Source organism: Vipera ursinii, assembly GCF_947247035.1.
Source record: "Vipera ursinii genome assembly, chromosome: 2".
NCBI lineage: Eukaryota > Metazoa > Chordata > Lepidosauria > Squamata > Viperidae > Vipera > Vipera ursinii.
This window is the reverse complement of record NC_139513.1, coordinates 247,514,905-247,538,752: the sequence shown is the minus strand read 5'-3', so window position 1 is coordinate 247,538,752 and position 23,848 is coordinate 247,514,905. Positions and strand designations below refer to the sequence as shown.

The window sequence follows — 23,848 nt, the reverse complement described above, 5'->3', positions numbered from 1 at the left end:
GGAGAATATGAATCTCTTGTTCTGTTAGATTTCTCAGTGTTCATCATCATGACCATGGGTATCATTCCGGACCGCCTTAAAAGCTTGAGCTGGAGTTGTTATAATCAGTGATCGTGTGAGGGTAGCACGAGTCATGGAAATTCCAGTGTGGAGGTTCCACTGGTTCAGTATTCTGTCCCATGTTTTTTACAAATACATGAATTATCCAGGAAACACCATCTAGCAGTTTGACATTGTTATACGTCATCACCCTATAATTAACTGGAGATGCTGTAAAACTAATGGCTGTAATTGTGATTAACTGGAGGGACACATCAAGTTCAGAGTAATTGATTCCAAGACTATGTTGCTAGTAATCAGTAAAGACATTATGAGAGCAACAGCTTGGATACAGGTGCAAGGGGACTCGCCCCATGATGCCTCCTGCTCAGTTGAAGGCTTTGTTCCTGCCCTCAAACTAAGATCGCTGCACGCAAGTGAGCAGCACAACTGGGCCACGGACGGCATTGTTTCCTGTGCCCGGCTGACTCCAATTCCACACTCTGCCCCATAGGCATGCAAAAGAAGCAAAACTCCCCCATCAGAATGGAAGTTTCTGGGGCCATGATCTCTTTTGCAGAGAATTTGTGTCTGAACTTGTGCAATATTATGGCACCCAGGAGCTTCCATTATCGGTGCAACAAGCATTTCCAAGCTGAATCTCCTTTCCCTCAAATGGAAAGAAACCACAGCAAAGAGAATTTTTGCATGTTGAGTCCAGTGCAGCAGGAAGGGAGGGGGATGCATGAGCTATCTTAGTTGGCCAGGGAAGCCTTGGGGGCCTGTTCCATCACTAGGCTCTCCATGGCCTTCCCCACCCTGAGATACTTTATGTACACTTAACCAGCCACATGCATATTAACAAGCAGGGAGTGATCTCGTTCGAGTTACGAGATTCACTCCCACAAGATTTCGAGTTATGAATGGAATGGGCAGGCTCCATTCCATGAGTAACTCGAGGACTATCTGTAAACACTCTTTTTAAAAAAAATATAAAAGAAGTTGACCTTCAGAAAAGCAAAGCAAAAGCATTTAGCATCATATTTATTGATTTTGCCCCCATAAAATATTAAGGTGTCTTAGAGACCCACAATTTGAAAAACAATTTGACTAACCAGCAACTATTTTGTGAATAGAAAACTCTCCCAAAGTGATCATTTTGCGAGTGTGCCTAACGCTATATGCTCCCAAATTCTAAATATATTTTCAGCTTGAAAGGATTGCTTACCCAATACAACTGGATGTCAATTAAAGAATTCATTATGTTTTTTTCTTTTGTCGATTCTTGAAAATATGTTTTCAATAATCTGCTTGTATTGATCTTTATTATAAAATTATCCATTTAGTTTAATTTTTTAAAGTATAGCACTTGGGTATTTTTATAACTTTTTATAATTATAATAATTTTATAATTATTTTTATTTATTTATTAAATTTACTTAATTTTCCTAATCAAACATGGTACAAATTTCAGCTTTTCACAGCATCCTACTAATATCAAATATAGTTTTGTATAATTGGGGATCTTGGACTAATTTTTTTCAGACCAGCCAGAAATAAAGCTATAAACTGTAAATATTAGTTCCTTCAGTAAAGAAAAATAGTCTGAAAGTCTCCTCAGTCAGCACTTGCAGTGCCCATGTCAGCATTTCTTACCACTTTAATATAAAAAATTAACGTATTTTCACAGCCCAAGTACCTCATATAGCGATGGATATTTTAACTCTGTACTGTCGAGTAAAATATCAGGGGATTTACTAGATTTCCAATGTATCATCTTTTTATCTCCTAAATGTAATTTGAAAACTTTCAACTGACAATATAATTTTTAAAACTTCAAATTGTTTTAATGAAGGGAGACTGTTATGAAAGAAAATTGGTAAATCTCTGCAAGGATTGAGACTATATTGGGTTTAATGCTGGAGTAATTCTTTTAAAATTTGGCTATAACTTTTCATTCTACTGGTTTCATTATCTTTCCAGTCTTTAGCATTTGAAAACATTTACTTGTTATCTTGGTATAGGCAGCTGGTGATTTCACAAAAAAAGTTTCAGTGGTCTCTAGAAGTTGCATATTTAAGCAGTTGTTTCTAATTTTCTGTTCAAGCACAAACTTTCTTTTGCCAGACAACTATCAGATCCCACTAATTCCTACTGAATTTTAAGTGGAGAACTAGATAACTATTTATAAAAATAAAAAAATGAGTATTGCTATCTTTGACACAAAATAAAGCTATCTCCAAATGTGCTTTTTAACAATGAGCATGCAAGTTGAAACTCAGAATGCATATTACTTTATGTTTTTAAATAACTTTTGTTCTTTCATATGTGATATAGCTCAATTCTAAGAAGCAAATATATAAAATATTTTTAATATACAGATAGTTTGCCTATAAATTCTCCAACATTTCCAAGCATCTGTCCAGTGCTAATAGCCTTCAATCATACCAAAAAACAAATAAATGAAGAAATACCTCAAATGATGCAAACTAGTTAAACTGTCTGTTCATTTATTTTATTTCACTGCAGCTGGACTCTAGTGGTCTACATGTATGTTATAATAAAATTATTATTGAGTATACATCCAATAACAGACACAATTGTTAAATAACTTCATAGGTCATTAAACAGAACATAAGGTGCCTCAAGTGTGGGAGAGGCCCTGGGAGGCCTAACAAAGATTTGGGTTCATCTGCCCAGGCCTCCCAAGGCCTGCTGCATCCCTTGAGAGACAACCCGTTCTCTGCTTCCCACTCATCAGAGTCTTCACAGGCCTTGGCCCTGCTTCCCACTTACTTCTCTTAACTTGAAGATCCCTGTAGCTCTGGGTCAGGGTAGGAGGAGGCCATACACAAAACAGGGGTTGGAGAGAAAGAAAATAGAGCAAAACAATCCAGTGATACTTCTGGGTGGAAAACATGATGGTCTAGCCAGTTTCCAAGCATTGGGATGTACTGAGGCAAAACTGGCAGCCAGGCGGCAAAACAGCATCTCCAAACAAGAAGGTGAAATATTACCCACTTTAGCTCCAGAAGGCAGCTTCGCACTAGGAAACACATGGAATCACACAAGATCTGAGGGACTCTGTAGGTATTATGCTAATAGAACATTGAGAGTTGTAGGAAAAGATATTACGCTCATAGCCTCACATGGCACAGGGAACACTGGGTTTGCCCAATCCACTTCCTAGAGAACATTGGAATGGAGAAATTTTAAAAGTGTTTAAAGGTCTTCCAAGCAGCAGAGCATTTTAAACTGCCCAATATGTGTACCTTTGACCATGGGAAATATTATTCAGGAGTGATACTATTTGGCAGATCTGGACATTTACTCAATGTCATTAGTGGAAAAGTAGTCATTTTTCAAGCATGGCTTCACCTCCAAACTGAACAGAAAAGATGTTGTGTTATGGGAATATATAGACAACAGTGACTGTCTGCCATTTTCCCAAAAGATGTACTCAGTCATGCAGCAAGGGAGACATGAGTCCAAGGAAAGAGCCACTTCTTTAACACAAAACCCAGCCAAGTTATTTCCAGAAGGCTCTAGTCTTTGCCTGCATTCTAAATGGAAAGGCATAGATATTAAATATAATAATTTGCATCTCTTTCAGATATAGTAAAGAAGTTACTACCAAGAGTTCCAAGGGCAGGAGGGATATGCAATTTTTCTGACTCATTGCTAATTAGAATTGCTATACCATCTTCAGATGTCTTCCCAGAAATGTATACAATGGTTGATAGTCGTCACTTGCAGAAGAGGAATATGAAAATCAGATAGATACTTGAAAAACAATGATTTTTAAAACAGGCAAACCATCCTGCTATGTTCCAAAAGTAAATTGGCAGTTTCCTCAAAGAGATTATGTGATCCCTTGTGTAAATAATATTCTACTTCAAACTTTTTAGGACAGTCATCCTAAAATAAACCTTATCTAATTCATAGGTAATGATGCAGTCGTGCAAGCCAAGATCTGCAACTTGAAAAAGAATCTTGGATGTGTTTAAGCCCTGGGGTTCTGCTTCCTTACGCTTTTGCAATGGCTCATATGCCTTGTCAATCACCTCAATTTTTGCATGGTTTGGCAATGTCATAGGATTTCAGCAAGTTTCAAAATTATTATTTACATTTAAAAAAATAGCTCAACATATACTTTGCCATTTCATACCAGTCACACATTTGCACAACTTGTGAGGAGGATGTATTTAAAAGACATTCATGACAACTTTTGCATTGCTTAGAGCAACAAAATCCCTCATGATTGTGTCTTTCAGATATCAGCCAACATTATTTCTATATCTTCCCTCAAATGTAAATAAAGAAATGCAGTCATTTAAAACAATTTTTCTTTGTTGTGATGATAATGATGAAACCTTAATTTTATTCATCAGAAATTTTATAAAAATATGGATAATTATGACTGACATGGTTAATACAATAACAGAAAGACAGTGATATTAATTTAATGTTAAGGGTAGTTTAGATATAATAATTAAAAAGGTGGTATGTTGCATTTAATTATATAGCCTTATATCACCTTGTTATACTTTATGAAGATACAAAATACCTCTTATTTAAATTATTATATTGCTTTTGTGCCAAATATTGTTTATTATATATTGTTACAATACTGCTTGAAAAGCATAATATGTGAAGTTCCCTTAGAGTACAATTATATGGAAACCTGCTAACTTTTGATATGGTAGAAAAATAGTTTTAAAATTAAATTGCAGATGCCTGGCAGCCCTGTGTTCAAAATGATCTACAGAGACTTGCAAGCAAGGTGTATGATTTATTCACCATGGAGTTGAGGGATACAATACCTGTAAAGTGAATGCTTAAGTTAACTCAAACACTCAGTGTAGTTATATTAAAAAGTACATACTTGTTTTAAGTATTCTAAGTTCTAGTTTTGCTTACATAGTCAAACCATACAATATGTTCAAAATATGAAATATTCTCTAATGGTTATTTTCTAATTTAATTCATCACTTGCTGACCTAAAAATAACATGTTGCCATGCAGATTGAGAATTCAAGTGTTTTATGCTACCGTTTAAAGCCCTTGGTAGAATCCCAAGAGCTTTATATTCCCCAAACTCACAAAAATACAAATACAATGATTGTACATAATTATATACACCCCCCAAGCGGCATTATTACAAAGTCAGCTTAATTGCCCCCAACAATCTGGGTCCTCATTTTACCTACCTCGGAAGGATGGAATCCTGTTTCGGCCTAACCAAAGGCCATCCACAGGCAGTAGTCACAACAGTGACAGCTCATATTTGTGTAAAATTTACACACACACACACACACACACACACACACACACACACACAGACACAGAACTTTATTTTTTAATTTTCAGCAAAGGGCTAGAATTTCTTTTTTATGAGCTATGGCATCCAAACTGGCAAAATTAGGAGCAAAAAGTAGGGAAGGAGCTAAGGAATATATTACCAGAAGCTTAATGAAATCAAGGACAGAATTATTCAAGTGTGTTAGAAACATTCAAAATAGAGCTAAGAGACTCATATAGAATTACAGCTGCTTCAAGATACAACAAAACTGTAAATATTACTACTAAAAGTAGTATGTCAATAATTAGAAGGCATTAATAAGTACATAATCCACAATACAAAAATATTCGCTTAATATGAAAAATAAATAAGTTGAAAATTCACTCAAATCAGCTCAAAGTACAGGTGGACACCAGATGTTATTAAATTAATTCAGTAAAATATCAGCAAACGGTATCCAAATAGCCCTAGTTTATCATATACTTCATGCATTTACTTATAGAGATGTTCATGGAAATGTAATAATTTATATCTTACCCAAAAAAAGGCATTCACATGAGCATTTATACTCAGAAATAACGTATTTTTAAATGATATATAATAGTATTAGTATGATCAGAAAGTTTGCAGCCTGACATGCATATGATTGTTATTCCTCTTTTTAAAATGTTTAAAAAGCTATATTTAGCAACCTAATAAGAACTAAGGGAATAGAACAAGTGAATCAAACATTGTGATTACATCAGACTACTGTATACCAGTGATTTAAAGTCAAGGATATCAAGTGAGCTTCTGAACTGACTCTGCAAGTGAGCTCTGATGCTTCATTTGTATGCAGTTCTGAGAAATCCTATATAATAGAATCAAATTTCTGAATTAGAAATTTGCATCAAAAAAATTGTAAACCAAAATCAAATCATTAACAATCTGGCCTGGTCTGATGGGTTTGGGGTTTGGATTTGGTTTTAACATTGTTTTAATTATTGTTTTATATTGGGCATAATTATTTAATCTTTTTTAACTTTTGTATGTATATTTTGATATTTATTGCCCTGTACACCGCCCTGAGTCCTTCGGGAGAAGGGCGGTATAAAAATTTAATAAATAAATAAATAAATAAATAATAGAATCAAATTTCTGAATTAGAAATTTGCATCAAAAAATTGTAAACCAAAATCAAATCATTAAATCATTTCTGATTTTGCCTATTTTCATCCTTATACCTTGTTAACAATGACTTTTTGCAATGGTATATAAGCAGGTCTACCTCTGTATGAAAGAATGATGAACATAACCCTAAATTTAAAACAATGTTAGATGTTGTTAGAACTTCTGTGCAAACACTCTACTGCTGATCTGAAAATTGTCTTCTTTCAACAAAAGAACTTCAAAGAGGAGATCAAAAAACTTCTAAAGAAAAAAAGGACTAAGATTCAATCAAAACTAAGGTTCTCTTTTGCAGTGGAAGTATTAAAAAGTCTGGCAAAGATAAGGAACTTATTTTATCAGCTCTTGCTGCTGATAAAATGTTTGTACTTCTCTGTAGGAAATTTAGATTAAAAGGCCACAGTGTATTCTTTATTCATATCACTAACTTTTTACATTAGTTCTACATTCAAATAAAAAAAAATCAGTTTGCTACAGCATGTAGGAGTCCATTCCTCTCTCAGAGTTTGTCACAGAGAAATTCAGACATCCAGATACCCTATTTTTGTTAGCCGAGAAGTACAACCTAAGTACAGGAGAGAGAACAAAGTTCTTTTACATGTTTCATGAACAGAATTTCTCACAGATGACAAAAAGACTACACTGACCTAGTAAGGAGATAGAGTATTAGAAAAGAGACTTTTGGAAAGAAGAAATTTGAGGAAACAGAACAAGTTTATGGTGGTGGAATGGCTGGCAAATCAAAATGACTCTAGAGAGTGTAGGCTATTAAAGTTTTATAGTTTCCGGGTGAGCTCAGGGTGAAAATCTTAAAAGTGGTGATGAGTAGAAGCTTAAAGACCTATTGAAAAAAGGAGTTCGTGGAAAAAACAATCACCAATCCTAGAGGAACAAAATCAATCACTATAATTATCCCTTTCTTATACCCAGTGCTTTTTTTGTAAAAGAAAAAGGTGCCGGAACTCACACATGTCATACAACCTGCCTTGCCTACCCTACAAGGTTCCATCCAAAAAAGGTGCCGGAACTCCATTCTGAGCGTTCTATGAGAAAAAAAGCCCTGCTTATATCTAAGTAGGAAGTTAGGGGGGAAAATAGAAGTACCATCATTTGCAGTTAGCTGAGATGTATACACATATGAGACAGGTTTTACCAGAAGCAAAACGTTTTACATACACAGTACAGAACCCTTTATTTCATAATGCTTTTGAGTAGAGCAGACATGTCAAACACAAGGCCCGGGGGCCAGATCCGGCCTGCGAAGTGGTTTCATGCGGCCCGCGAAGCCATCCTGGAAACAGTGGGGGAATGGCCCCCACTGCCTTGGCCCTGGCCCAGAGACCCTCCTTCTGCCAGAGACCCTCAGATCTGTCCCACTCCTGCCCAGGCCCCCATAGGCACCCTTGATGCGAACGAGGTAGAGCTGGCCACGCCCACCCAGTAGGCCATATGCACTCTAGCCACACCCACCCTGGCCACACCCACCCGGCCCCCTGAGGGCAACTGCAATGCTGATGCAGCCCTCAATGAAATTGAGTTTGACACCCATGCCTTAGAGTCATGTTTCTCAATCCTGGCAATCTTGGCCGACTGGGGAATTCTGGGAGTTGAAGTCCACACATCTTAAAGTTGCCAAGATTGAGAAACACTGTCAGTGTGCTGCAGCTGCCAAAAAAGCCAACAAAGGGCTAGGCTGCATTAACAGAGGGAAAGAATCAAGATCATGTGAAATGTTTATACCGTTTTACAATGCCACACTTGGAAAACTGCATCCAGTTTTGGTCACCAGGATGTAAAAAAGATGTTGAGACTCTAGAAAGAGTACAGAGAAGAGCAACAAAGATAATCAGGGGACTGGAGGCTAAAACATAAGGAACGGTTGTTGGGTATGTCTAGTTTAACGAAGAGAAGGACGAGGGGTGATATGATAGCAGCGTTCCAATATCTCAGGGGCTGCCCCAAAGAAGAGGGAGTCAAGATATTCTCCAAAGCGCCTGAAGGCAGGACAAGAAGCAACGGATGGAAACTAATCAAGGAGAGAAGCAACCTAGAACTAAGGAGAAACTTCCTGACAGTTAGAACAATTAACCAGTGGAACAACCTGCCTCCAGAAGCGGTGAATGCTCCATCACTGGAGGTTTTTAAGAAGAGACTTTTCAGCCATTTGTCTGAAATGGTATAGGGCAGACATGTCAAACACAAGGCCCGGGGGCCGGATCCGGCCTGCGAAGTGGTTTCATGTGGCCCGCAAAGCCATCCTGGAAACAGTGAAGGAACGGCCCCCACTGCCTTGGCCCTGGCCCAGAGACCCTCCTTCTGCCAGAGACCCCCAGATCTGTCCCACTCCTGCCCAGGCCCCCATAGGCACCCTTGATGCGAACGATGTAGAGCTGGCCACACCCACCCAGTAGGCCATATGCACTCTAGCCACGCCCACGCAGTAGGCCACGCCCACCCTGGCCATATCCACCCCGGCCCCCTGAGGGCAACCGCAATGCTGATGCAGCCCTCAATGAAATTGAGTTTGACACCCCTGGAGTAGAGAATAACTCAACCTTTTGGTTCATTATTTCCCTGTTGCTTTATCTGCTGTCTAAGTAGTCAAGTAGATGGAGTCAAGTAGATGAGATGGAGAATGGAGTTGGCTATCTAGTTGTAAATACCTTTTGCAAAGAAAAACTGATTAAAATTGAGGAATCAGTACAGGTAGTCCTCCACTTATGACAACTGAGCCCAAAATTTCTGTTATTTAGTGAGAAATTTGTTAAGTGAGTTTTGCCCCATTTTACGACATTTCTTGCCAGAGTTATTAAGTGAATCATTGCAGTTAAGATAGTAACTCGGTTGTTAAGTGAATCTGGCTTTATTGGCTTTGCTTGTCAGAAAGTCATGAAAGGTGATCACATGACCCTAGGACACAGTAACCATCATAAATATGAACCTGTTGCCAAGAATCTGAATTTTGATCATATGACCATGAGGATGCTGCAAAGATTGTGATGGTTTATTACCATTTAGAGTTACACTGTTTCTTGGGTAGCCTTATAAATTCATGAAATAAGGCCCTTCCTCCCCTCCCTTATTCTTTAAACCTATGAAATTGTCTTGCTTTTAGGTATTATATCTTACCAGTCATAACCTAGTTTATGTTGCCTAAAATCCACATGGATTATAATTTATAAATATTCTAAATAAATTCACAAATTCTAAATAAGAGCTTCTTAACCTGATAGATAACCTTCTAACCTATCATTGATAAGATTTGGGGGGGGGGAGGACATGAATTTGAATAAATACAACATTTCACTATTTTGTTTTATCCATTTGAACACATTTTTCTGAGAAGGGTCCATAGATTTCACTGGACTTAAAAGAGGTCCATAGCACAAAAATATTAAGAACCTACACTTTAAATTAATGTCAGAATAAAGTGGCAGCTACTAGTTAATAAAAAACAAGCTATAGACAAATATTGTTTTTCTTAGCTTTTATTTCCCTACAGGGAAATTTCTAAAAACCTGTAATTGATTTTTAACAATATTTTATAATAGTTTTGATATAACACTCATTATGTAAAATGCCATTATTTACATGAATAATGGTAAACAACAACAACAACAACAATAACAATAATAATAATAATAATAATAATAATAATAATTAGTAGTAGTAGTAGTAGTAGTAGTAGTAGTAGTAGTTGGAAGGATCCTTGGAGGTCATCTAGTCCAACCCCCTGCTCAGGCAGGAAACCCTATGCCATTTCAGACAAATGGCTCTCCAGTCTCTTCTTAAAAACATCCAGTGTTGGAGCATTCACCGCTTCTGGAGGCAGGTTGTTCCACTGATTAATTGTTCTAACTGTCAGGAAATTTCTCCTTAGCTCTAGGTTGCTTCTCTCTTTGGTTAGTTTCCATCCGTTGCTTCTTGTCCTGCCTTCAGGTGCTTTGGAGACTCCCTCTTCTTTGTGGCAACCCCTGAGATATTGGAATACTGCTATCATGTCACCCCTCGTCTTTCTCTTCATTAAACTAGACATTCCCAATTCCAGCAACCATTCCTTATATGTTTTAGCCTCCAGATCCTAATCATCTTTGTTGCTCTTCTCTGTACTCTTTCTAGAGTCTCAACATCTTTTTTACATCGTGGTGACTGAAACTGGATGCATTATTCCAGGTGTGGCCTTACCAAGGCATTGTAAAGTGATATTAACACTTCACGTGATCTTGATTACAACTAGTAATAGTATTTTTTTAAAAAAAATAAATGAACTGTTCCTTAATATTTGAAAGTGTCCATATCTACTTTTAGCAGATATTTTCATAGAAAATTCTTATTTTTTCATTTTCTATGAACCATTCAAAACCAGATTAAGACACCTATAATTTTAGCATAAAATATAATTAGTAAAACCATCTAAGAATAAATAAATCAGCATATTGTTTAGACAGTACTTATTTTACAAATAATGATTAATATGAATAATATAAATCTGAACACAAATAAGTGCACTGCATGATTGAATTCTTCCTTCTTTTGTGTCATTGTAGTTTCTAAGACCCAACAGGCTAAAAATCCTAGGATGGACTGCTGACAACAATAGGGAGACGACTTAAGGAATTCCACTTCTGTTAGTATTTAATATTTCTGTATGTATTAGAATAGTCACAAACATCCAATGCAACCTGTTGTCTGTGTCTGCACACAGAGATAAATGTGTATACACAGAGATAAATGTGTATACACATGCAGACGTATTTGCAAGCACAGGTCTATTAATTATGCTGACATATATAACTTTGCATAATTTTTATATTTTGAAGGCAAATTTTCTTGTGCTGAAATTTCAATAAACAGAAAAATGTTAAAAACTATTAAAAAACCAATAAGAAATAAGTTGTACTACTGCCCAGTTGCATGTATAGAGAAACAACCTACTTTACCAACTTATACAAAATGTGCATGTGTGTCCATATGTGTATGTGTGTGTATAATGTGTACCTACCAATCTATCAGTTACTAGAGAATGGAAAGGATACTATTTAGCTACCTGACATCTTTGTATCCAAGAAAATCTGGTATGTTCTAATGTAAAAGATTCAATACACTGAGAAACTTCATCTAAAACATGTCGTCTCTGAGCCCATACAATTTATTGTATGCACAGTGATAGAATCAGAAAATTGTCCTATTTTATAATAAACATAGTCTTATTTTGTTATAAAGACTTCTACCTGGTAAAACTATACATTCTTGTTGGAACCAATGCTAACATGCTAAAGCCCATATGAAAATCAAGATTTTGTCCCAGAATATACTGTGTTAAAATAGAATGATGAGATACAACTACGTATCAAAATTGTCTGAGTTGTGCAACATGCAGAACTATATGCAGAATGAAATGAGGTGTAGATATTTGCTCATTTAACTTTGAAATATCTCAAGATTTTTTAAAAAAATAGTTGAATATGGTTTAATAGCAAGAGAGACATTTCTCTCAAAAACACAAAATTTAAGAGATTGCACAAATTTTGAATTGTGATACAATGTCAAGCTAAAGCCAACAAAATAAACAGAAAGATATAGCCATGAATTCAATAGTCCATTATTATTATCACTGTTATATCTCAAAGTTCTTAAGTAGCCATTAGCAATCTTCTAAATAGAGAATATAGCTAATGTTGAAGTGCTGGGATCTCTGAGTTTTTGGAAATAAAATATAAATTCATCAGAGAATTATTTTGATGCTACTTAGTAATTTTTTGCTGAATTTGAAGAAAGTATTCTGTTTTTTGTCTCCATTATAAAAAATGCACAAAATAATCACTAATAATAGTGATCACCATTCATTACTGTGAATTTTAAAATCACAATAACACTGCAAAAATACTACGATCAAATAGATTGCTTACTGAACATATGTGAGGGCCGTAAGGCTAAACAGCTTCATTCAATGCAAATTGCTTTCTTTACATTCAAACAAAAGTAACTCAATGGAATTAAAATGTATAAAGAGAGTTAGAAAGACAGCCTAATAAGAAAGTTTTATTACCACTATGCTATATCTAAAATGGAAAGGTGTAAATTAATCAGAAAAATTATGATAGGTTCTATCTTCCTTAAATGAATTACAATGCTATTTCTTTGAGTTATACATAATATTTTCCTTTTATCTCAATATCCCAAGGAAATAGTCTAAAAAGTAAATATTCATTTTTAAACATTATATATATCATAAACTATATCTTCACCAAAACTGAATTTATGAACATCTGAAGTAAGCATATTGCACACTTGTTAATTTTTATTTTACTTTGTAAAACAACCTATGTTATTCCTATCAACATATGAAATAAAACCTATTTCATTTCAACAAAGGTTTGATAATATATAGCATGTATATTAAATGTATGATGTTCCATTGAGATGTCTGTCCATTTATAATTTTTGAAATAAAATACTGACGTATACTGCCAAGATTAGAAAAATGGAAAAATAAAGCAAACATTTTACTTTGAATAAATACAAAAAAAAACTATATTGTATGCCATATACACCACCAAACTCACTGGCCCAAATTCTATGATATTGCTGATTTATTTTTTTAAAACTATGTATTAAAATATCACTATATATCAATAATATTAATGACAAGAACAATATAAGTTTGTTTTCTGTAAAAATGACTTGGCATAATGCTAACCAAGGCTTCCTATAATCCCCCAATTCTGTTAACACATTAGAAAAAAGAGCACATTTCTTAATTTGTTCATTTTCCTGAGAAATGTATTAAGGAAGAAAAATCAAGTGAATGCATATAAATAGACCTGAAATTTGGAACTCCAGACCTAACTCTTTAATTTATTCTAACAAAGTACTTTCTCTTGCATAATACTGTTTCTACAAAAAACAAAAATCTGTCGTGGCAAGAGAAAACACATAATGCCATTATAGTAAAAATAGTAAAATAATTCTAAAATTAAACAGTTCAGTAACATTTTGATACAATTTGACCATTTTAGATCTGTTTGACAGCATTTTCTATGGGGTTTTCTATTTTTTGTTATAGAACTTAAATTATACTTATTTACTGAAATTAAATATTTATTATTTATTAAAACAGCAGAAATTATTTCATATTATAGGAATTCATGTGTCTAAAAGCAGCAACATTATATGAGAAACTGTATGTTTTTTAATTAAAAAAGTAAAACTAAAATAAAAGCAGCATCTTTCTTCAGTATAATTTTTTAAAATATATTAAATCCCCCATCTTTCATTTTCTTGGGAATGGAAACTGCATTTTAAGGGCAAAATAATAGAATGCTGAAGATGATTTACAATCTTCAAGAAATCAACTGTGCCCTAACTGCTGTCTTACACAAACACATCACAATATATTCTCTCAATTTACTGACATATCTATTTTTTACTGAATCTGTCTCCTCTCTTCACCAGTGAGTAGCTATGAGTGAACTTTAAACTGATATTCTCTTTCCGCTGTGTGCTCTGACAATATTTCTCCATATTGCAGCTACTTTGATTCTGCAAGATAAATTCAGAAGAGTTTTCTTCTATGTACCAGTACAATTATGGTAGCAGAGAAGAGTCAAGGAGCTTCACCCCTTTCAGTTAAAACTAAATCTATCAAAAGTTTCTTAAAATAAAATAATACTGAAGACTTTCAGTTTAAAACTTGGATAAATTGTTCTGAAAAGTGGTAAAGTGAAGCTACACTATACTAATCTTATCTGTACTTAAAAAGTTGAAAAATGTATATGTTAAGCACATCATTTATTAGTAATAATTGAGAGTATTGCATATATCAAGTGTAAAAACAAAGGTTAACTGTAAATAAAATACAACAAATAATGGTTTCTGATTTCTGGAATATAATCATTTCTAGGTTTTATAGACCGAATATGGAAATGAAGACAAAAGATTATTACAGCAAACCTATTTCATTGAACACAGTTCTTAGAAAAATCTCATGAATAAAGCCAAATGAGAAATATAAACTAAAAAAGAGTATTTCTTATGACACTCACATGCTTTAAAACTGCATGTGTAAATAGAAATAATGAAAAGAACTGTGGCAGAAAAGCATATACACAACAGCTAATTTTTACATATCAAAATATAGTTTAACTAAGAATGTAGTGAATATTTAAGGCCATTAGGATTTACTTTTAAAAAGTATATTCTATTCTGCTCTATTAGCACAACACAGGCAGAATTTATAATATATCCAATGGTAAAAGGATATACCAGGGGTAGGCAACCTCAGCTCTTTTATGACTCATGGACTTCAACTCCCAGAATTCCTGAGTCAGCTGACTCAGGAATTCTGGGAATTGAAGTCCATGAGTCATAAAAGAGCCGAGGTTGCCTACCCGTGGGATATACACATACACAAACATATATTATTTTTTTTCAGAAGGAAATATATGCTTGATATAAACCGCGCCCACCCCATTGCCGGCAATGGGGAAAAAGTTCCGATACGTCGCGCGACATCACATGACGTTGAGTTTGACATGTCTGATGTAGGTAATGTGTTTGTCAATGGCATATGAATTTAACACAATTATTTTTGTAAAATTCTATCTCTATATGAAAGCTTGCTCATCCTTGTTGCCCTAAACTACTTTTATATTTTCCTGTATTTTTCTTTTTTAAGCTTTTTCATTTTCAAGTTCCTTACAATATGTGAATATGAAATAACTAACATACTAAATCTCATGAAAGAATGGTGTATTACTATTATAACATCAGTGTAATGAAAAAAGCTGTAGCCAACCAGCCAACAATCACTTCTGAAACACATATACATTCTCAAAACCAATCCCAACTTATATAGTTAAATAACAAGACCTTCTAAAATGAGACGAATACATAGTACTCTATCAAACTAAATGTTTTCATAATTTTCTTTTAATATTTTGTGTAAGATACATTTCTTTCATTATGGGTTACAGTACTATATACATTCTAGCAGATTTGCTACATGCTTCAATAACTGTCCAAGAAAACTATATGCTATGCATTATTGTTGAAAAGGTGACTATTTGACCACTACATATTTCTTACATTTTTTAAAAAAATGATTTTTCCTGTACACTAGAAATTACGCCACCCCTATCTACATATCTTACTATGAACAGTGCATAATGAGAAATTAGGCAAGTACTGTAATACTAAACTGCAATTCCTTCAGTCCCCTATTATACTACAATATTAAATTGAACATAGTTACAATGCTAATTTGAGTGTAATAAATCCAAGTTAATTTTCCCTAACTCTAAATGTAATAAAGCTGTAACAAGCACTACAATAAAATAAGGTATCCCATGCTAGAAATATTATTTCTAAGGGAAAAAAATTACATAAATAAAATTATTTGGATACATATTGTTGATTTTATGCCTTCTGAAGCAATGATAAAAACTGAAAAATCATTCTAGGTTGCTGTTTTTTTCATAGTAGCATTCTCTTTTTTAGGACAATTAACTGATGATCAGTATCAATTCATCATACGTTATTGTCCTCATGCATTTTTTTTAAAAAAAAATATTCAGCTGTTTCCCTCTACTTTGACCAGAAATAGTCTAATCATGTTGCATTGCTGATGTCTCTTCAAAGTCACTTGTTTCTATAACACTAGGTAAAATAAACACTCCAGATACAGGAACTCCTCCCTAATCTAATTATTAACCTAGTTCCCTACGAAAACTAAGCAAGCAATTATTGTTTTTTATTCTCTTGCAGATAGAAGCAAAACCATGGGGTCCTTTCTCTTGGCTTCTCACCTCCTTATGCAGACAGAAAAAATCTATAAGGATAGTGTAAGAACATCTGAGTGAATACATGCAATGTTCCACAGAACTAGAATAACACCCCCCCCTCCTAAATCTTCTCTGACAATAAAGGAAGATTAGAAAAAAGGCATTTTTGTTGCATTTGTTACTTTCAAAAATTAATTTTGTGGGATTCTTAAATAGGGCTAAACTGAACAAAGAACATCTGCATTACTTTCTCCTTAAGTATCTCTGATAACCATAAATATTTAATAGCCTCTACCTCTATATCTCATAGCTTTTCATTCTTAGTTGCCTGGAAACTATCATAACTATGTAAAATAATGATTGCATTTATACTCTGCTTGCAATTAAAACCCAATTAAAAGCATAACATTTCTATGTCATTTTTATGTTATCTTATAGTGATTTTATAGCAATCTCCTTGGGTTTGTGCAAAATTGATTATTTAGCAATCTTCCAAGATCTTCCCTTCAGGGATGGTGTCAAGGAAAAGCTACAGGCAGGTGAGTGGTAAAGATATCTACTCACAAAAACAGATCCTTCTTGTCAAGATGGCACTTAAAATGAAGCAGCAGGATTCCATAAGAAGGAAAAGTTGGCAATATTACTGGATCACCTTTTTTACTCCTGTTTTATGCCGAGGTAACACAGAATATATATAAAAAGATGTAAAATATATTTAAAATAGATTCTTTTCGGTGATAATGTCAGTATTTTTATAACACTGGCTCATAGCATGCTATTATTCTTTGATTCTGCTTTATCACCTGAAGTTCTTTTACCATCTGGTTCACTAGTCACAACTATTTCTGAATAGGAATACCCTGCCAACAGTACTTCATGTTTTAATAAGGTCCTAATTAGATAACTAGAATACCTTAAATTTGGAACTGCTTATAAAGAAAACCCAAAAACTAAAGTGATTGAAAAGCATGGATAGAAGGACTTTAATTAGTAATAACAAGGTGAACAACATTGCACTGAAGTTATATTTGCTCCTAAGCCCAATTAAAGATGGTACTTATCTTCAAACACATAAATGCTTATTTCCAACAGAATAGGTTTATGCAACAAAATGCAGTAATGACATCAAAATATGAGATATTTGGCTTATTAACCCAAAATGTGGGGTTGGATCAAGGTACTTGCCCATTAATAGACCGAAGCAGAACATGATTTTCCTTTCCCTTAACTCCCACTAGCCACAGAGGGCTAGAAAACCACTCACTTAAGATCTGAAAGAAAGTGGAATGGGGGTAGCATGACAGATCAATGGAAAGAAAATAATTCCTGTAAGTTAGAAAGAAGAACCACATATAATGGAGACTTTATTTAATTTCCCTTGCCTTAGTGACACATTGCACATATGGTTTTCCAATTCCTAGATTCTAGAGGATAGTAGGGAAAGTTAGACAAAAAAGTTAGTTTATTGGATTTTTTTCCATTAAAATTTACATCAGAAAATATTTCCATCAGATTACGGTATATGGGTTTTTTTTAATTCACTAAATTTTTTGGTTTTAATGACTTTCATGTACTTCACAATATGTTTTGCATGATTACTTAAATGTAAAACATAACCTCTGACACAAACCTACATAGCCAAAGATTTTAAAAATTGTAGTTTTACAAGTTAATTCCACAACACTGTTCCTTCCTCACAGCACAAAGATATCAATTATTATTTTCTCAAAAATTTATATACCTTATTTTCAGGGTGGATAATAATTGATGATTTTTTTAAAAAAATCAGATTTTTTATTTAAATCAGATTTTTTTATTTTTATCAAATTTATTTTAATAAAATGCTTCTGGAGTAAAAATCTATCTAAAAGTAGTTTTCTATTTAAGATATATTAATAATTTAGTTTATTCAGCATGAAATGGAGCTTAGTTATGTAGCATTAGGCTGTATATTCTACAATATTTACATTTTTGGTAAACTTATTCAATGAATCCAAGCTCTGCAAGCTGAGATAACATGCACTGCATTGATGCATTCACACAATTTCACAGTAACCATGAGATAAATCATAAAACAAAGTTCAAGAATATTCCTTTATCCCATTGTTTTGCAAATCTATGTACACTACAAACTGTATGATAGTTTGAAGAAAAATGTATCTGTACCAGGCCCTAAGTGTTTCAATTAAATAAAAGAATTTGAGTATGTTTTCCAATGATGTGCAATGCACCTATTAAACTAAAATCGGTTCTGATATCACTGTTTTACTAATCTGACAGCTTATTATTCTAAATAGGAAACCTTCATTTTGTTTGCAAATACGGTAATATTAAAGATTCTAACTACCAGCAAGAATGAGTCCTTACATTTAAAGAGCACCTGTCATTTCAGTTCCATCAATGGTAGTGCCTGTTAGCGGGCATCCACTCACCTGCTGCCCACCACATTCCTCACCTTGTTGTGTCACTTCTGCATCACCAGCTGTCCCATTAAAGTGAGTGGGACTGTCGGTGAATCAACAGCGGGTCAGAGGAACCACCTCTGTGGAACAGAGATGGCAGTTGCTGTTTAAAAATTATCATTTAAATCAAGTTGATTTAAATCAAGCCTTTTTACTATTGGTTTAAATCATGATTTAAATCGACTTGATTTAAATCAAATCCACCCTGCTTATTTTCATCAGCAACAAGAGTATGTATAATTTTAGTTAGCATTTCCAAGGCACTTTAGGTATGCTGCCCAAGCATGAACATCTCACAATTTATTGAGGGGTTATTCACAAACCTTACAACAAAAGCACAGCCAATATCAGAATCATGCAACAAAAGCAGACTTAATAGTAGCAGAAGAAAAAGGAAATCAGAATCTTCCTGTCTCCAATTCACTTTCCATCTTTTCCCATTCACTGTACATCAAAGAAAATCTACTTCACCTGACACACAAGACACATTTTCACCCCTGATCAGGCAGGTGTCAAAGCCAGAAAGCAAGCCTATTTTCCACAGACCCTTTACCTTGTTTGATCACTGGTTACTTTTGATCTGACATTGCCCTCACTCGAGTAATGACTTCCACCTCATAGAACTTACCTCACATCTGTCAGAAAGAATAAAGGACCTCAAACTAAGTCCTGACAAGGCCTATGGGCCATGCGTTGCACTGGCAATGGAACATTCCCCAGCTCCCACAATTTCCAATTCAGTTTCTTTTGTTCTGGTGGGCACAGGGGTTATGGTACCATTGAGAGCATGAAGGATTATACACACACTGTGAAGCCAAGTCTTCATGAATTACTATCTTTTCATGTCAGCTTCTCTGTCCTCTTAAACGCTGTGAATGTTATGGTAGTTACTATGAAACACAGTCTACAAATGCTGTTATGGAAAGACTGTTTAAATCTTTCAGATACTGAATATCCTGTACGGAGCTTTTTAAAAAGATTTCAAACAGAGTACTGGAAACCAGCTGGCAGTTGACTGAATGGACTCTTTTAAAAACATCATTAAATACAAATCCAGACTTAAGGCATTTCCTTTTTAATTATGAGTAAATAAAATATATTTTAATGAATAAAACATTTTAAACCTCCTGTTTTAATATTCATATTTGTATTTCAACTCATTTTACTTTCAGACAAACATACCAAAAAGTAAAATATTAATTGCTGATAAAGGTTTAGAGAATTAAAATTAGATGTAACAAAATTTGGGCTGATCAAATCAAATTAAAAAAACACTCATATTCTTTATACTCTTATTTTTTATAAATAAATAACAAAGGTTCTCTTTTCACTGCTGCAAATATTGCATTACAAACAATTAAGGAAAAAGAGAACCATGCACTTTGACAACAAGAAAAAAATTAAATTACACTGACAAAAGCATCTCACATTTCATTTAATAATCTTAGAGATTCTAATATCCCCTGAATCTGCTGTAATTTTCAGAGATGGCAGAGGTTTTTAAAGTATTATATGTTACTTTTTATATGCCACTTTTAAAACTATACAATAATTTGTTCTAACTTCATGGAGAAAACGTAAAAATTACAGGTATTACTTCAAACAGTCCTGTTTCATGTTGCAGTTTGGTAAAACACTATTAATGCTAGAAACATAGGAAAAAAAGTGCCACTGTACATATATTTATTCCTAAGTAAACATGCCAATCTTTAAACCATAATATAGTTGATTAGCATAAGGCACAAATAATGGCTTTTATCTGCATTGGCTGCATGGTCACAGATACAAATTATTACATGATTGTGTCTTCTTTTAGAATAGCATGATTTGTGAATTCACTAGTAAACACAGTGCATTTAAGAAGCAACCTTTTTTAAAAAAAATAAAATATCCTAGCTTAATATATGTGAGAAATAGACCTATGTTTAACTGTCCTTTATTTGGCCGTGTACAGTTATTTTCATCATCACTACGAAGGAAAATATTTTAAGCTTTTAAAAACTGATTCAAACATACATTTGATTTACTAGCATAAAATATACATTTGAAAATGTTCAACATAAGAATATAAAATATGCCAGCACTTTCAGAAAAATGTTTGAATTCTTTATCAAAACGCATACTAAAATTGCTAAGATTTTACAATAATTGCAAAACACTTGCAATTATGTAGGAAGTCAATTATATGAAATCATTTCAATGAAATATGAAATTAAAAAAACCCAAATCAAGTAAAAGTATCTTTTTCATTTAGTCTTAATATCTATACATTAAACTATACAAAGCCTTAGCCAAATCCTCAGCTGTTTCTCAACAGCCAGGCTTAAAACTGATAAATAACTATATGCTATCCATTTTGTAAATGCATTAACATATCACACAGTATATGTGATTTGTATAACACAAAGTATACAAGATCCACAATGAACACAAGATATAAACAACCTATTATGTGTGCATGACAAGAGAAAGAGAATTTTGACAGAACATATATGCATAAAATGTGAGAAACGTGTTACAGAAGTAAACACATTTGATAAATATAAAAGGCATTGCCAGAACTCATAAAAACTTCAAAAATCCCCATTAAAAAAATGACAGCTGTGATAAAGCACAGCAGTTGTTGTGCTTGGAATACAATGTTTATGATTGAATTATACAAAAAAGCTGGATACCAAGATATTTGTCATTTCTGAAATACTTTACCCAGGTATTTTATATTACGTCAAGCTTGTGCTCATATGTTTTCTACTATTTTAATTTAAATGTCCGCTTAGTAACATTTAGCAAAGATACTCTTATTTAGTGTGTTTTATCAGTAATAATATTACATGTATGTCAACAACTCAAACATATGCACTACTTATATTTTTCCCAAGCAAGATGGCTTTTCAAACCAGACAGGTCCAGATATTATTATAAATTTCTCAAAATTAACTTGCACCTTAGAAACCAACTTCTTTCAGTAGTTAAAGAGTGAATTTGGCCAACTCTATTCTAGCCAATCATTGTTACATAATTTATTAATTCACAAAACTCTGACCTTACAATAAGCGCTCCAATCTCACTAGAAATGTTTTGAGCTCAAAATGTGTTTTAAGCTGAAACTCTTCCAATAAAATCAAATTTGTATCAAAATAAGACAGAACCCACTTCAAATTTTAAACAAGGTTCTCCTAAATAAACTCCTGCCCACCATGCACAAAGAAAATTAAGGAGAGTCCTCATTTAATGACCATAATTGCACTGGTAACTTGGTTATTAAGTGAAATGGTATTAAGTGAAACCACAACTGTGCTTAGAATCTTACTTCAGTTTTCTTTTGCTTTATAGACCGTATAGGTCATAAATGTGAGAATTAGTAACAAAGTTACTTTTTCATCACCATTTTAACTGCAAAATGCTAAGGACTATTACAAGAAAAAATATTTTATTGCACTCTTGATATGGAACACCTAGAGATTATTTCAAAAAAAATTCTCCAAGCCCGAAGAACATTTTGCCTGAAAATGAATGACAAACATACACAAAATGAAATTGATACAATTTTAGATGAGGAGAACCTAAAGGTCAAATATATACTGATCACAAAAGAACCTATACCTATTTCTCTTATATCTGAAACACTTCCGTCTTTTCAGTATTTGTCCCTAAACCTGCTAAAGTAACTTCTATGGAACAAATAGAATGAAGTATTATTTGTGCATTTATTTTTTATTTACCAGCTGCTGTGTAAAAATGAGCTTTCTTACTTGGATTTTTAAAAACTTTTAAATATTTTCATATTTGTACTCTTCATATCTGGTTTTGTATTTTTAATTTCTCATAATTATGGAAAACAGTATATGTTTACATAATAATGAATGGTAGTTAACTATCTAACCTTATGAACTAATTAGCAAGATTTCAAACATTTATGGAGCATACTAATAAAACCATTCATGCATTTTATGTCTTCCTCTGACTTTCTTCCTCTGGATGAAAATATCGCTGTAATTTATTCTAATTTTGATTGAATTTATCTTTGTAAATGTTGTTTGTATATAATATCATTCTATTAGATATCTTAAATTTACAAGCACTGTTCCCTCATTATCATTGAATTAGTCAAAGAAATTAACTTCATAAATTTAGCCAGTACATATCCTCAGTAGAATCTAAAGAACTCAAAGTAACAACCTTTATTGTGTTTTACAAAAAGTGGAGAAAAGAAATATAGGTGCAGCTGAATTTAATCTTAAATCTCTGAAATAAAGCAATAATATAAGAGAGCTACCTTAGTGTCTTAACGTATTAGGAAGTAAATCAATTCACAGCAAGAAAAGTTAACTATAAATGTACACTATAGTTTTACTTCCAATTACAAACTGGTTATAATTGGAAACTTGAAACTATCCATTTTAAGTTCTTTAAAATAAAAGTACCATTTTAAATGTCTGATATAAATAAAATAGTATCTAATTATTGGAAGTTTTTTACTCCTAAAGTTAGACTGATAATTATTAAAAATACATAATTTTTCAGTCATATAGTTCTATGGTTATAACCAAGACTACTGTACTAATATATAAGGTAAAATAAACATATATGCTGAAATCTGTAAATTATAGCCACACAATAACATAATTTAATCAAAATCTACCATTTCTGGCATTTCTATTATCCACCAAGGTCCAAGGACATAAAGGCACATATAAGTATCTCTAAAGTCATACTGCCACCTAAAGGTCAACTGGAACTATTTTTTCCTTCTTATTTGGAGATAATAACTAAGGAACTTTATGTGTGCATTCAGTCATCTGAGAAATTTACTGGTAACTCACTTAAAGACAGAAAAGAATTTTAACAAGAGAAAATACTGCATTCAAGCACAATCATCACTGTAAAACAGCTATCACTGAATATCAGTTACTACAGGTTTAACAAAATATCAAGTGTGAAACATTCTTCAAAGTATGAAGATTGCTTTACAAATTGCATACACAATAATATATTGCAAATTATTTGTTTGTATATTCCTACATATGCAAAAACACAATCCACCTGCAATAAAAATGGTCCAAAAGGATATAGTTGATTTAGTAGGAAACCTAGGT

At 33.4% G+C, this 23,848-nt stretch overlaps 1 protein-coding gene across 1 annotated transcript in view; it reads right to left on the bottom strand.

Annotated features, from left to right (window-relative positions):
* The window catches only part of FBXL17 (F-box and leucine rich repeat protein 17), a 122,849-nt gene that overhangs the window by 80,790 nt on the left and 18,211 nt on the right, over positions 1-23,848 (bottom strand). The window lies entirely within an intron of this gene.